The following is a 13,860-nucleotide window of genomic DNA, read 5'->3' as shown; positions in this document are numbered from 1 at the left end:
TCGTAAACCTTTGGCAGTGCCGGTGGCGTTAGCATAGCAAAACTAGGAGAAATGCTTTTATTCCTCCTCATTTTTTGCTTTTTCCATGTGTGCTGCATTCTGCAGTACAAATACAAAGAACAAAATGCCATGGGTGATTGTTTATGTGCAGGAAGGTGTCCCTTCCTGCACAAAAACAATCTTTCCAAAATGATGCGTTGGTACTTCTACGTGTGCTGAATTTTGCCAAATCGCGATTATAGTTTTTTATGTTCAGGAATGTACACCTTCCTCACATAAACAATCTATCCCCTCAACGCAGACACACTTGCACTATTGTGCAAGGATGCCTGTGTTGGCACAGGCATCCAAATTCAGCGCTGGCACAAGGTGAAACACAGGGGTGCGCCATATTCCTGTAAATAAGACGCATCCCTGCACCACTTTTGAATAAATCAGGGCCAGTGAATCTGTTAGTGCCTTAAACCCAGAAATAATGGCTTCACTATTACTAGAGGTATGCGTTTAATGGAATGATGGACTACATTCCCTCTTGGTGTGTTCTCTACGCTTTCATATTATTGCGCTCACACATACGCAAGCGAAATCCTATAATTCATAGTGTAGGTCTCCCTAAACACTCAATTACTGTCCTACAGTGTGACTGACACTGACATCAAAGTTACTGCCTGAAGGAGGCTTAGCTTACGGTATTTCAAGCGTGATACCAGTGAGCTGAACCAGAATGTGAATGCCATTTCAACAGAGCAAAAGACATAGAAGGCTGACCCAAAGCCTAGTTCCTTCTTTGTAGGTACTATTATTTTATTTTATTGTGTATCAATTTCAAGACACCAGGTAATGCCACCAAAGCAGTCATTTATATCGGATGAAAAAGCAGGGTATGAAGTGCTGGTTCCATTACATAAATTTGCTGTTCCAAGGACATTAGTTGGTTTGTTTCTTTTCTAATGTTGGCAGGATGCTCATCATTAGTTCATCATTACTCATCAGTGGTCACTGTGGCTAGGGTGTGATTTGCAACGTTTTGAGATATGTAAGACTAAGAGCATATTGCTTCAATACATCTTGGGGTCTTTCATGCAGGAGCTGTTTCACAGAAGCAATGCACTTGTGCAAAAGAAATAAAATTAGCAAAAACAATTGAAATATATTTGCACTATCTTTGCTCGATCTGCAGTAATAAATCATGAAAACTGCATTCACTCCTGACTAAACTTGTGCACCAGGACAAAACTGGGAGGCACTGGTTTCACAGTAATTTTACTTTTACAAAGTACAAAATAGAGAAAATTAATGCTCTCCATTTTTTTAAATATGCAAGATTGTAATAATTTTGAGAAACTATCATCTTATTGGACCTTTTATTACACAGAGGTCAACACCTGTGCAAATCTGATTTGGCCTTTTTTCAAACCAGCATCTTATTAAAGGACTCCGATTTCATTGTTAACATTTTTATTATTGCCTTTCTAATGATATCTAAGCATGGAATCTGCTATGTGGATTTACAAAGGTTTCACTTTCAGTTTCCACCATTTTTGTCCTGGTGTAAAAATGGTTTAAATTACAGACAGCAACAACATCTGCTTGAATCCTTTCAGATGACAAACGTACCAGGAAAATGAAGATGGACCTTTTTCACACCAGTGTGTTGTTTCTGTCACGCCGGTTTTTATCAAATCTAAAATGCAGCTCCTGTGTTCTTTGTACGCAGGTGTGCATCATTTTCTCCTGCGCAGCTTGAAGCCCGGGTGAATATTAGCACCTCAAGTCATGAACAGAGCCAGGCTGTATCAGCATATCGATGACAAATTACATTGGCTTCTAGTCAGATCTCAAATTGATTTTAAATTGCTTGTTCTTGCTTCTGAAGCATTAGATGGAATTAGTTCAGTTTCCTTTTCGAGCTAATGATTTTCCGTGCTCCTGGTGACTTCCTGTGGTTTGCATCCTTGAGACTTTCATTGCTTTTGTGGTGTTCTTGAAGTCACCTAATGTAGACTGTGTCATGTACTGTGGTCTTAACTCATGCACCTTTTCGCCTACTCACTTTACAAATGTCAGCGCTCGTCAGCTGCATATGTATCACTGTGTCTTTTACTCCCTTTTCCTGGCAGCATTTTTGTTTGGGTATATAGCTCTTGTTTAAAAACATTTTGTTCATAGATGTTATAATAAATACCAAATAGGGGTTATAATGTGCTGCAGGTATACGAGAGTGGAAAGTATTTTACCCTTTGATAAATTCTTAAAAATCCCAGTACCCATTTTTCCTAAAGGATACTAAATTCACAATTTTAAAAGAAAAGCAAATAGTTTAGGAGCTCATATATGGAGTTTAATAGAGCACTTGTCTTGCTCCCCAAAAAGTGACTAGAATGGTGCAAAACGTAACTTTATGTGATATGCGTGATGTACTCATGCTACGTCCACCACTAGATCGAGGTAAGGATGCCACACAACCATTGACCGTGGACAGAAATCTTCGGTCTGCGGATCTGATTTAACAACACCATGATTTCTGGTAGCTGTTGTCCTTGTTCACCGTGACAGGACCAGCTGGACTAAAGTTGTAGATAAAATGGTTTACCGACGGAAAAACTGAACTCGACTATGGTGCCACCAATGCCAGGGGAAACAGCACACTGTCACTGCAGCACAGGAGATACTATGACTGAAGATGGGTACTGGCCTTCAAGTTCCGTCTAGACTCTAACCACTAGGAGGCGGCGAATAGCAGGGTACGCCTAATGGGAGTTCATAGATGTAACTTACCCTGCACCTGGGTACTGAACTTCAAGCCCCAGACTTCTAGGAGGTGGGGGAACTGGTGCTAATAGGGGGCTGTGGCTCTCCGCAGCGTGGGAGTACCTTTCACAGCATGGGAGTAACTTTCAATGCACTTGGGTACCAAACATCAAGTCCCCGACTTCTATCTGACTGCCAGGGGGCAAGAGATTGCACACTCCACTGAACAGGTGATAGCCGGAAACTACAAAGGACTTTTATCGTCTCCTGGTTTGTTGCTGTGGGTAGTTTTCTTTTCCTGTGCCTGGGTTTCCACAGTATTTCACCTGTAAGGGAGATGGGAAAGGCGGGGCAGCCCCTCCACAGTGGCGGAGGGGCGTTGCCTCCCTGGCTGAGCTAGCAGATGAAAAATGATGAGAAATAAAACAATAGCTTGCTATCATTTTATTTTTCATCATTTTTAATCTGCTGGCTCAGCCAGCACCATGTACAGGAAGGGGTGGTGCTGGGCCACGGGAGATGGGATGGGGCAGGAGGGTAGAGTGTACTAAGGGGCATATTTATACTCTGTTTGCGCCGGAATTGCGTCATTTTTTTTGACACAATTCCGACGCAAAACTAATCCATATTTATACTTTGGCGTTAGACGCGTCTAGCGCCAAAGTCCATGGAGTTTGCGTCCTTTTTTAGCGTGGACACCTACTTTGCGTTAATTATATGCAAGTTAGGCGTTCCCGTCTAAAAAAGTGACTCTGCGGCATGTGCGCCGTATTTACACTCCCAGGCAAAATTCACGCCCGGGAGTGGGCGGGTCAAAAAAAATGACGTACGGCCGCTTTTGCGCCGTTTTTTAGCACCTGCAAAAGGCAGGCGTTAAGGGACCTGTGGGCTCTGAAGGAGCCCAGAGGTGCCCTCCCATGCCCCCAGGGACCCCCCCGTCACCCTTGCCCACCCCAGGAGAACACCCAAGGCTGGAGGGACCCATCCCAGGGACATTAAGGTAAGTTCAGGTAAGTCATTTTTTTTTTTTTTTTTTTGTGGCATAGGGGGGCCTGATTTGTGACCCCCTACATGCCACTATGCCCAATGACCATGCCCAGGGGACAGAAGTCCCCTGGGCATGGCCATTGGGCAAGGGGGCATGACTCCTGTCTTTGCTAAGACAGGAGTCATGTCAATGGGGGTTGGGAGTCCAAAAAAAATGGCGCAAATCGGGTTGCTGCGCAAATTTTGCCTCAGCCTGACTTGCCCCATTTTTGGGCGGCCAAGCTCCATTTTCCCCTACGCCGGTGTACGTCATTTTTTTTAACGCACACCAGACAGCGCCGGCGGCTAATGCCGGCTAACGTCATTCAATAAATACGGCGCCTGCATGGTGCTTCAGAATGGCGTTAGCCGGCGCAAATTTTTTTTACGCAAAACTGCGTTAGCGCAGTTTTGCGTCAAAAAGTATAAATATGGCCCTAAGTGCGCATGTGTATTTGGTCGGCAGTCGGAGGCCGCACAAACACACATGCGCACTATGGTTTTTGGAACCGGGCTGTATACACACGCGGGGTGGAGAAACAGCACAGGCCCAAGGCTTGTGTCTGAGCAGCAGTACAAGCAACTGACACCAATCCTGAGATTGCTTTCTTGCTATGTTTAGTATGTAAGCAGCATATGAATTGCTGGGGAGCCTGTGCTGGTATTTTGTAAGTTTGCGCCGCTTTTGCACCAAAAAATGACAGTAATGCAGCGCAAAAAAAGTATAAATCAGGGTTTAAGTGTTTTCTTTTTTTTTAAAGCATTGTTTCCCTGTTGTCCTCCGTCATCCTCCCTTAGGAAGACTAACACCCCTCTGGAGAAAAAGTAAATGGTAAACAGTGGATCAGGGTCTATTACTAATTATTGAATACGTTCTGCTGCATCAGAGGGGGGTTGAGAGACAGATAGCGATGTCACAGTAAATACAACGGAAAATAAAAAAAGGCCAGCAATGTATTCGATTAAACCATAAAAGGAATTCCTGTGTATGCTTGGACCTGGGAATAGATTCCATTTCAGGGTGTTCTGTAACCTTTAGCCCACCTTTCTCAAGAAAAGAAAAAACAAGATAATTCAATAGATTGTAATTGAGGAGAAGGGGGAGCAGGAGTTAAACCTTGTAACAGCTACCAAAAAGGCAGTACTTCTGGGAAATTAGCTAGTAGCGACATGTCTGACATGGAACCAAGGAGCATATTTACAAGGAACTGGCGCAGCACCACCTTGAACCAAAATTGGCAGTGCTGCTTCAGTTCTGAAATGCGCTGTGTTAGAAAACCCCTATGTTTCCCCTAGTGCTGGTACTAAATTTAGGTGCCAGAGCCAACAAAGGCATCCTTGAACCACAGTGAAAGGGTGTCTGCATTGAAGGGAAAGATTGCTTTTGTGCAGTAAGGTATCCCTTCCTGCACATAAACAATTTACAATGGCAATTTGTCAGTTCTGCATTCTGCAGCACACATAGACATAGCAAATCGTTGTTATTGAATGATTGTTTATGTGCAGGAAGGGGTCTCTTCCTGCACATAAACAATCATTCATTCTCTTTTGTGCAGAACCCAGCACACATAGAAAAAGCACAAACGAGGAGAAATAAAAGTATTTCTCCTCATTGAGCCATGTTAATGCCACCCCTGGGGCGGCATTAGGTTTTGGCGCTGCCCCAGATTTACAATTCCTTGTAAATCTCAGAAAGCCTCAAAAGCAATAGGTGTTGCAGTGCCCACAGCACCACCCATTGCACGCACCTCTGCGGCAGAAAACTGCGACGGAGGGGCCGTATTGACAAGGTGGGGTTAAGCCACAAAAAGTGGCTTAGTGCCGCTTTGTAAACATGGCTGTAGGAAGGTGGCTTTCTTCTAGCATGGCTACCCCCATTTTTGGCCTGTTTGTCAGTGTTTATCAGTGTGTTTGTGCTGTCTCACTGGGATCCTGCTAGTCAGGACCACAGTGCTCATTGTTTTTGGCCTGTAAATAAGTGTGTTTTACTGTTTTATCATCATGCTTGACTGTGTCACTGGAGTCCTTCTCACCAGAATTCCAGTGCTTATGCTCTCTCCAATTCCAAGTTTGTACTCACATACTGGTAACCGAGTAGTTCTCTCCAAATTGGCATACTGGACCCCCATTATAAGTCCCTAGTATATGGTACCATTGGGGTTCCAGGAGATACTTATGGGTTGCAGTATTTCTTTTGCCACCCATAACAAGCACATACAAACACTCCTTCAGGACTGCCACTGCAGCCTGAGTAAAATAGTGCACACACTTTTTCACAGCCATTTTCACTGCAGCAGGTAAATTATAAGTCACCTATATGTCTAAGCTTCAGTTACTGAAGGCTAGGTGCAAAGTTACTGTGTGTGAGGGCACCCTTGCACTAGCAAAGGTGCCCCCACGCTGTTCAGGACCAATTTATCAGACTTTGGGAGTGCGGAGACACCATTATAAGCATGCACTTCATATATATCAATACATATATGTAGCTTCGCAATGGTAACTCCGAATACGTTCATGTGAGGTGTCTAAGATTATGAAATTGAACCCCCAATCCAAATATGATTTTGGGTGGGCAATTCCATGCATCCTAGGGGCTCCACCATAGGCCCCCCGTACTGCCAAACTAGCTCAATGAGGTTTCCATTGCAGCCCCAGCTGCTGCCACCTCACAGGCAGGTTTCTGCCCTCCTAGGGATTGGGCAGCTCAATCCCAGGAAGGCAGAACAATGCACTTCCTTTAGGAGAGGGGTGTTACACCCTCTCCCATTGGAAATAGGTGTTACAGGCATGGGATGGGTATCCTCCCAGAGCCTCTGGAAATGTTTTAAAGGGCACAAATGGTGCCCTCCTTGCATAAGACAGACTACACCGGTTCAGGGACCCCCAGTCCCTGCTCTGGTGCGAAACTGGACAAAGGAGATGGGAGTGACCACTCCCCTGTCCATCACCACCCCTGGGGTGGTGCCCAGAGCTCCTCCAGAGTGTCCCTGGTGTTAGCCATCTTGGATTCCAAGGTGTGGGGACACTCTGGGAGCATCTGAGTGGCCAGTGCCAGTAGGTGATGTCAGAGATCCCTCCTGATAGGTGCATACCTGGGTAGGTACCAACCCACCTCTCAGGGCTATTTATGGTCTCTCCTCTGGGTGATTTCTCAGCATCGTCTGCTTCAGCTTCTGACCATCAGATCAACCGCAGACTGCTCCGGGAACCGCTGTAACTGTATCCAAGAAGGGTACTGTAATCTGCAACTTCAGCTCCAGCCAGCAACAGTTTCCAGGTTGTGCACAACCTGAGGACTGCCTGCCTTCATGCTGCACCACAAGAACCAATGGCATCTCCTGTGAAGTGACAAAGTCACCTCCCTGCTTCAGCAGACACCTCTCTGCAACAATGACTGGTACTCTGGGACTCCTCTACTGTCGATGAGTCTGATCCCTGGAACACAGGTGGTGGACCAAAGTGATCCTGACTGTCCAAAGGACCAGCTGTACAAATGTGGTGGAGGTAAGGGCTTGTCTCCCAGTGCCAGACGGTACCTTTGTTTATCGCATCTTCTGCAGCTCCTTGGTCTTCTCTGCACTTCTTCCAAAAGTTCTTAATTCACAGCGTAGCTCATGTCCCCAGCACTCTATCTTGGGACGCTCAGCTACCTGAGTTGTTCTCTGGCGGCATGGGATCCCCTTGTGTGGTGCTGAAACAACTGCACTTTGCAACTCCTTTGTCCCCATGTCTCCTGTGGGTGCTGCCTGGTCTTCTGAGGGCTCTCTGAAGTGCTGAGAGCCCCCTCTGTCTCCCCTGTCTGAGGTGAGACCCCCAGGTCCCTCCTGGATCCGGGCAGCGCTTCTTTGATGCAAAACACATTCTTGCATGAACCAAGGCTTATTGGTGGAATCCAGTGACACAAACAGCCTGCATCCATCGACTCGACATGGGACATCTCTTGCAACAAGCAGGAACATGCAGCTATCTTCTTTGGTGCATATCTGTACTTTTCTTCTAACCGGAGAATCCACTTTTACCCCTTCATCTAAGTTGGTTTGGGCTCCTGTTCTTCGTGGACTCTTAATCGACTTTTGGACTTGGTCTCCTCTCTCCACAGGTCTTCAGGTCCAGGAATCCATTGTTGGCTTCTTGCAGTCTTGCTTGGTTCTTGCATAATCCTTTACCACGACTTCTAGTGTGTTCTGAGGAAACTCACTGTACCTTACTCCTCTTTTCCTGGTCTCTGAGGTGGGGTACTTTACTTACCTTTGGTGTTTTCTTAAACTCCCAGTGACCCTCTACACACTGCAGTTGCCTAGGAGGGACTCCGACTTTCGCATTCCACTATTTTAGTAAATGGTTTGTGTTGCCCCTAGGCCCATTGCAATCCTTTGTGTTTTTCACTGTTTGCACTATTCTATGACTGTTTACTTACCTGATTTTGGTTACTAGTGTATATGTTGTGTATAATACTTACCTCCAGAAGGAGTATCGCCTCTAAGATATTTTTGGCCTTGTGTCACTAAAATAAAGTACCTTTATTTTTTGTAACACTGAGTATTGTCTTTTATTATGTATAAGTACTGTGTGACTATAGTGGTATTTCAAGTGCTTTGCGTGTCTCCTAGTTCAGCCTTGGCTGCTCTGCTACAGCTACCCCTAGACAGCCTAGGCTGCTAGAAACTGCCTACATTTCACTGAGGTGGATCACTGGACCTGGTATAAGGTGTAAGTACCTCTGGTACCCGCTGCAACCCAGGACAGCTTCTCACAATAGCCACAAAAAGTGATGCTCTGTTGGTGCTTGTAAATATGTCCCCCAGTGTACTAGATTGATGCTGTAAACGTTTTTTTTCCTGTGGAAGACAAGTTAAATGTGTTCTGTTCTACCATATTAGAGAAGTTAAAAGTAATTGATGCCAAAGTAAGCAAACTCAAACACCCAGGCCAACAATCTAGATATCCCCAAGTCACTCCTTCTTGCCAGTCCATTCCACTGTCCCCCTCCATTTAACCCTCTTCAGAGCCTTATTAGAGAAAAACACATCTAATCATTCCCCTTAAATTCCAATTGTGGTGGCATCGGATAGAGGTGCTCCATTCCAAAATGACCAACCAAAAGTAAATCAGAAAAGCAGGGCTTTAGTTAAGGCAAAGAATGACTTTCCTCAGCTTCCTCCATAATGCACACCATATGCAATAATTCTGAAGGAGGGTCCAATTACCTTCATCCAAGAAGAAAGACTTCGCTTTAAAAAACAGAAGATTGTCTATTGGCTTAAATCTAGTGCTAGGTCGTCTTATGATTTATGGTCAAAAATACTTTTTATGAGAACACTGTGGTTGGGTGTGCATGACAAGAATCCCCCGAATACTGTGATCATTGTCTCAAAAAACTCCAGCATTGTGAAGTCTTTAAAACAGCAGTTGTACAGTTTGAATTCCACCCATGGTTAATTAAAGCATTGCCTTTAGGGTATTTTTACAGACCAATTACACCTATTGCAATAAAAGCTAATTTACCCAGTGCTCACAGAAGTTTTAACATTGAGACAAGGAACAGTTTTGAGATTCTGTCTTACTTGGATAGTGAGCACTGACTTGTCACCCATAGTACATTTACGACCGGTGAGGAATTAGGCTCTATGAGAAATATGTTGGAGTCCTCTGTCCATCAAACAGCACCAAGGGCTACCTCAGGAGGATCTTTTTGGAATCTCCCCAAAACAAACTATAACATCAAGGTGCAAGACTACAACATCATTTTTGTCCAAGAATTATGGACAAGTTGTGTTTTTTAATTAAATGGATTTGACTGTATGCATATTCTGGCTATTCCATGCAGGCAGATGGTCTAGAATCCCTAGTTTCAGTAAAACTAACAAAACTTGTTGTGAAAGAATATCACACTACTCCATGCTAGCAAATATTGCACTTTAAGATTTCTTATTTCTTTTGTATTTTACTGTTTAACTATTATTGTAAGGTTATTGATGATCCGGAAGAAGACATTGTAAAGTTTCAGAATATAAAAAAATGTTTTTGTTGTTGGGGATTTTAATCTTTGTTTGTGCACCACAGCTAATGTCATGGCCTGTAGTCTATGTGACACAGAAGAAGAGGAACTGACCCATCCATTTGAAGCATGTCCCATTTGGAGAGAAATTAAATGGGATCATGCCCTCTCTGAATTAAGGCAGATTTAAGAACCCCTAGCGCCTCCTTGCACTACCTTGGCATAATGTTTTTTACACAAAGGTGGCCCAACGAGGCCAAATCGCCACAACAAATTTACAAAGTGGCACAATGCATGCATTGAGCCACTTTGGAGGAGAACATGGCGGGCTGTGTCGTACTAGCAGCGCGCTAGGACGCTTCCGGTTCCTGGGGGGAGAGGCGAAACGGTTCTGCCGGTCGAACTACGGTGACGGTGGACACACGGATGTGCGCACCGCAGTTCCTTAGACCGGAGGAGAGGTGGAGAGCAGCTGGGCCTGCGCCGTGGTGCCGTGCTGTGCTGGAGTTGGGACGAACACAAAAAGGAGCGGCGCGTATTCCCCTTCGGGGGAATAGCGGCAGCAGCTACACCAGCGGCTCTACCAGCGAGGTGATAAAGAAGGCAAGGCAAGGATCACTGAACAGTATTTCGGAAAGGGGGACCAGCCAAAGAACAGTGAGGCAAAGTGGGGGGGGGGGGTTGGTGATACCCTCTCTCCCCCTTTTTGTTCAACGAGTGTGGAGGGGACTGGGCAGCCTCAGGTGGACAGATCTGATTTGGTGTTTGGTGATAAGGGGGCTTAAGTAAGAAAAGGTCTACATTTAAACCATGTGAAGGAAGAAGGAGCACCGCAAGGAAAGAGGGGGAAAGTAAGCTTAAGGGGAGAAATAAGTTGACTCCCTCCTTGAGGTCTTTTTTTGAAGTGAGGCCGGAAGTAGTCAAGCTTACCCCTGGTTAGGTTAGAGTGGTAATGGAGGCTTCTACCTTACAGCTGGTGGATTCCTCTGGTGAGGGTAGGGGGCTGGGGGATAATGGCACGGATGCGTTGTCCCAAGTTAATGGAGGAATTAAAGAGGGAGCAGGGCTGGAAAAGACACTCCCTCCGACGCAGTCTGGTAAGAGCAGTTGGGCTCCCCTCAAGTTCGGACTCAGTTACAAGACCCTTTACCTACTGTTGTTGTTGAAGAATCCTCTCAAGCCGTTCCTGCCTCCTCTCTTGCTCAGAGCTCCTCATCTGAGGCACTGATTTTGTCCATTTCTGAGGATGTAAAGAGAGGGTTTGCGAATTCAGAAGTAAACCAAGGGGAGATGCGCAGCGTTAGAAAGAAAGATGGATGGCTTAATGGAGAGTACTCAGGCTCTTGAAGAAGCTATGGGTGGTATGAAGGAGGAATTGGGCCAACATAAGGTTGAGATTGATGCATTGAAGGGAAATGAACAGGTATTAAAAAATAGGATTGAGCAATTGGAAAATTATTCAAGAAGAAATAACTTAAGACTTTTGAAAGTGCCAGAAGGTGCAGAAGGCAACGATCTCAAGGCCTTTGTGGTTTTACTAATTAAATCGGCTGTGGGACTGGAGGAGAATGAGGAGGAAATCGGAAAGGATATTTAGAGAGTTAATCGGGATGAATAGTAGTTACCCTCTGAGAATTTTGATACATTTTTGGACATATCAGATGAAAGAAAATATCTTATCTAGAGCATTAACACAAAAATCTTTAAAAGTGAATGATGTTGTTTTTGAGATTAGGTCTGATTTATCTAGGTCTACTAAGGACAGGCAGTGGGAGCTCGGGAAGCATTTGGAGATTTTCAAGTCTTTGGGGTCTCGGCTCAGTTGAAATTTCTAGCCTCTCTCCGGGTTATGTACAACAACAAAATGTACAATATTAGAGATACGACTGATGTGGATGAACTATTGAAAGTAGTTAAAGGCGGGCAGACCGTAAAATAGCTTTGTTTTAGGGGTTTTCTAAGTTAAATCTCCCAGGAATGAGGAGGCGTTCTAAAATTTGGACCAAATATGGTCCTTATATGGGGAGGGTTCTCCACGGGTGGGGTAGCGGGGGTGGGTGTGGGGGGGTTGGGTAAGATCGGATACAGCGGGCGGTGGGTGGTAGTTAAAGTACAGTTGATGGTCGTAATTTTGTTTTAGTAGGGTACTATGGTCCTAATTGTGATGATATAGAACCTCTAAGACGGCTTTTTTCTCAGCTTCTTGAATTCTCAGACCCAGTCATTATGATGGGTGATTTTAATGTTGTGTTAGATATTGAGCTGGATAGGCATAATTGTAAGTCACGAGGCACGCCCAAATCGCAACAATATTTAAGGAAGATGATGAAAGAATTTGGTTTGTGCGATATTTGGAGACAAAGGGTGGGGAATAGTAGGGACTTTTCTTTTTTCAATAAGAAATACAGGCATGCCTCCCGAATTGATTATTTCCTATTAGATGTACGCTTGAGAGAGGCTGTGAAAAAGATAGTGTATTTGTCCTCTCACTTATCGGACCATTCCGCGGTTGTGCTAGATATGAGTTTTCCGCAGAGAATATTTAGTAATCAGTGGACTATTGACCGTTCTTTATTACTGGATCAGGAGGTGGTGATGCAACTGCGTAGGGAATCAGAATAATTTTTTAGTGTAAACATAGGGTCCGCCCCAATATTAGTAGTTTGGGATGCGTTTAAAGCTGTTATCAGGGGGGAGATTATGAATATCTCATTTCAGAAGTATAAAGTGTTTAGAAATTAAATTAATTTGGTAGAGCAGGAAATGCAGAAGTATAAGGTTGAACTGATAGAATCAGGTGAGACAGAGGCTTTGAGGACTAGCTTGGATTGGTTGAGAAGACAGCTGGAGAAGGCACTACAGGTAAGAATTAAAAGGAAATGGGAGGCAAGCAGATTGGCTCATTTTGAGTATGGGGAAAATGCTGCGAAGTTGTTAACCTGGTAAGGTAAAGCGGATCGAGTAAGGAACTATATTAAGGAGATTGAAATTGAGCAGTCAGGAGAAAGAAGAACGGACGATGTGGCGATAGAATTTGCTTTTCAAATTTTTTTTACACAATTGTACTTGGAGGAGTTAGAGGTAGGAGAAGATATGGTGATGGATTGGATGGGGTATGATATTTCTTTATGTATATCATCGCAGGAGAGGGAAGCACTTAATGCCCCAATTATGCCAGAATAAATTAGGAGAATTTTGAATAGCAGTAAGACCGGGACTGCTCCAGGTCCCAATGGTATTCCAGTGGAGGTCTATAACACATTAGGGGATTCGATAATCCCAGTTCTGACAGATCTGTTTAGGGGGATTTTTGAACATGGCGATAGCATTCCTCCTTCATGGAACGAGGCTGTTATCTCATTAATTTTGAAACTGGATAAAAACCCTGCGAAATGTGCTTCTTATAGGCCTATATCGTTGTTGAATAGCGATTTTAAATTATTAGCCAAAATTTTAGCGGACAGGTTGAGTAAGGTAGTTAATAATGTGGTGCACCCAGATTAAAAAGGCTTTTCTAAAGGTAGATACTTGCATGAGTTAACTTTTGAATTGATCGGGGGCGATAGATTTAGCTACAACCTTTGGGTCACCGTTGGCAATTATTATTTTAGATGCAATGAAAGACTTTGACAAGGTAAACTGGAATTATTTAAAATCAATTCTAAGGCTGGCCAACCTAGGAACGAAGTTCTGTGGGGTTATCGACCAGATCTATACAGCACCTTTTGCTAAGGTGTTGGTTAATGGGAATCTGACAGGACCTATTACAATTTCTAGAGGTACTAGGCAGGGTTGTCCTTTGTTTCCTGTTTTATTTAACTTGTTTATCAAACCATTCGCTAGAAACATTAGGCAAAATAGCCTCATCCCTCCCTTTCGCTGCAATGGTTGGGAAAAAAAATATATCTTTTAATGCAGATAATCTGCTGATATACACCACTAATCTACCATTGGCCTTTAGTACAGTTAAAGAATTGGCTGAGCAATTTGGAAGCATATCAGGATATTGGGTTAATATGGGAAAAACTGAAACTATGCAATGGAATATGGAGGTAGGGTTGATACCGAGTAAGCAGGAAGTACGG

Source organism: Pleurodeles waltl, chromosome 4_2 (genome assembly GCF_031143425.1).
Source record: "Pleurodeles waltl isolate 20211129_DDA chromosome 4_2, aPleWal1.hap1.20221129, whole genome shotgun sequence".
NCBI classification, from domain to species: domain Eukaryota; kingdom Metazoa; phylum Chordata; class Amphibia; order Caudata; family Salamandridae; genus Pleurodeles; species Pleurodeles waltl.
Note: the sequence above shows the minus strand (reverse complement) of the source record.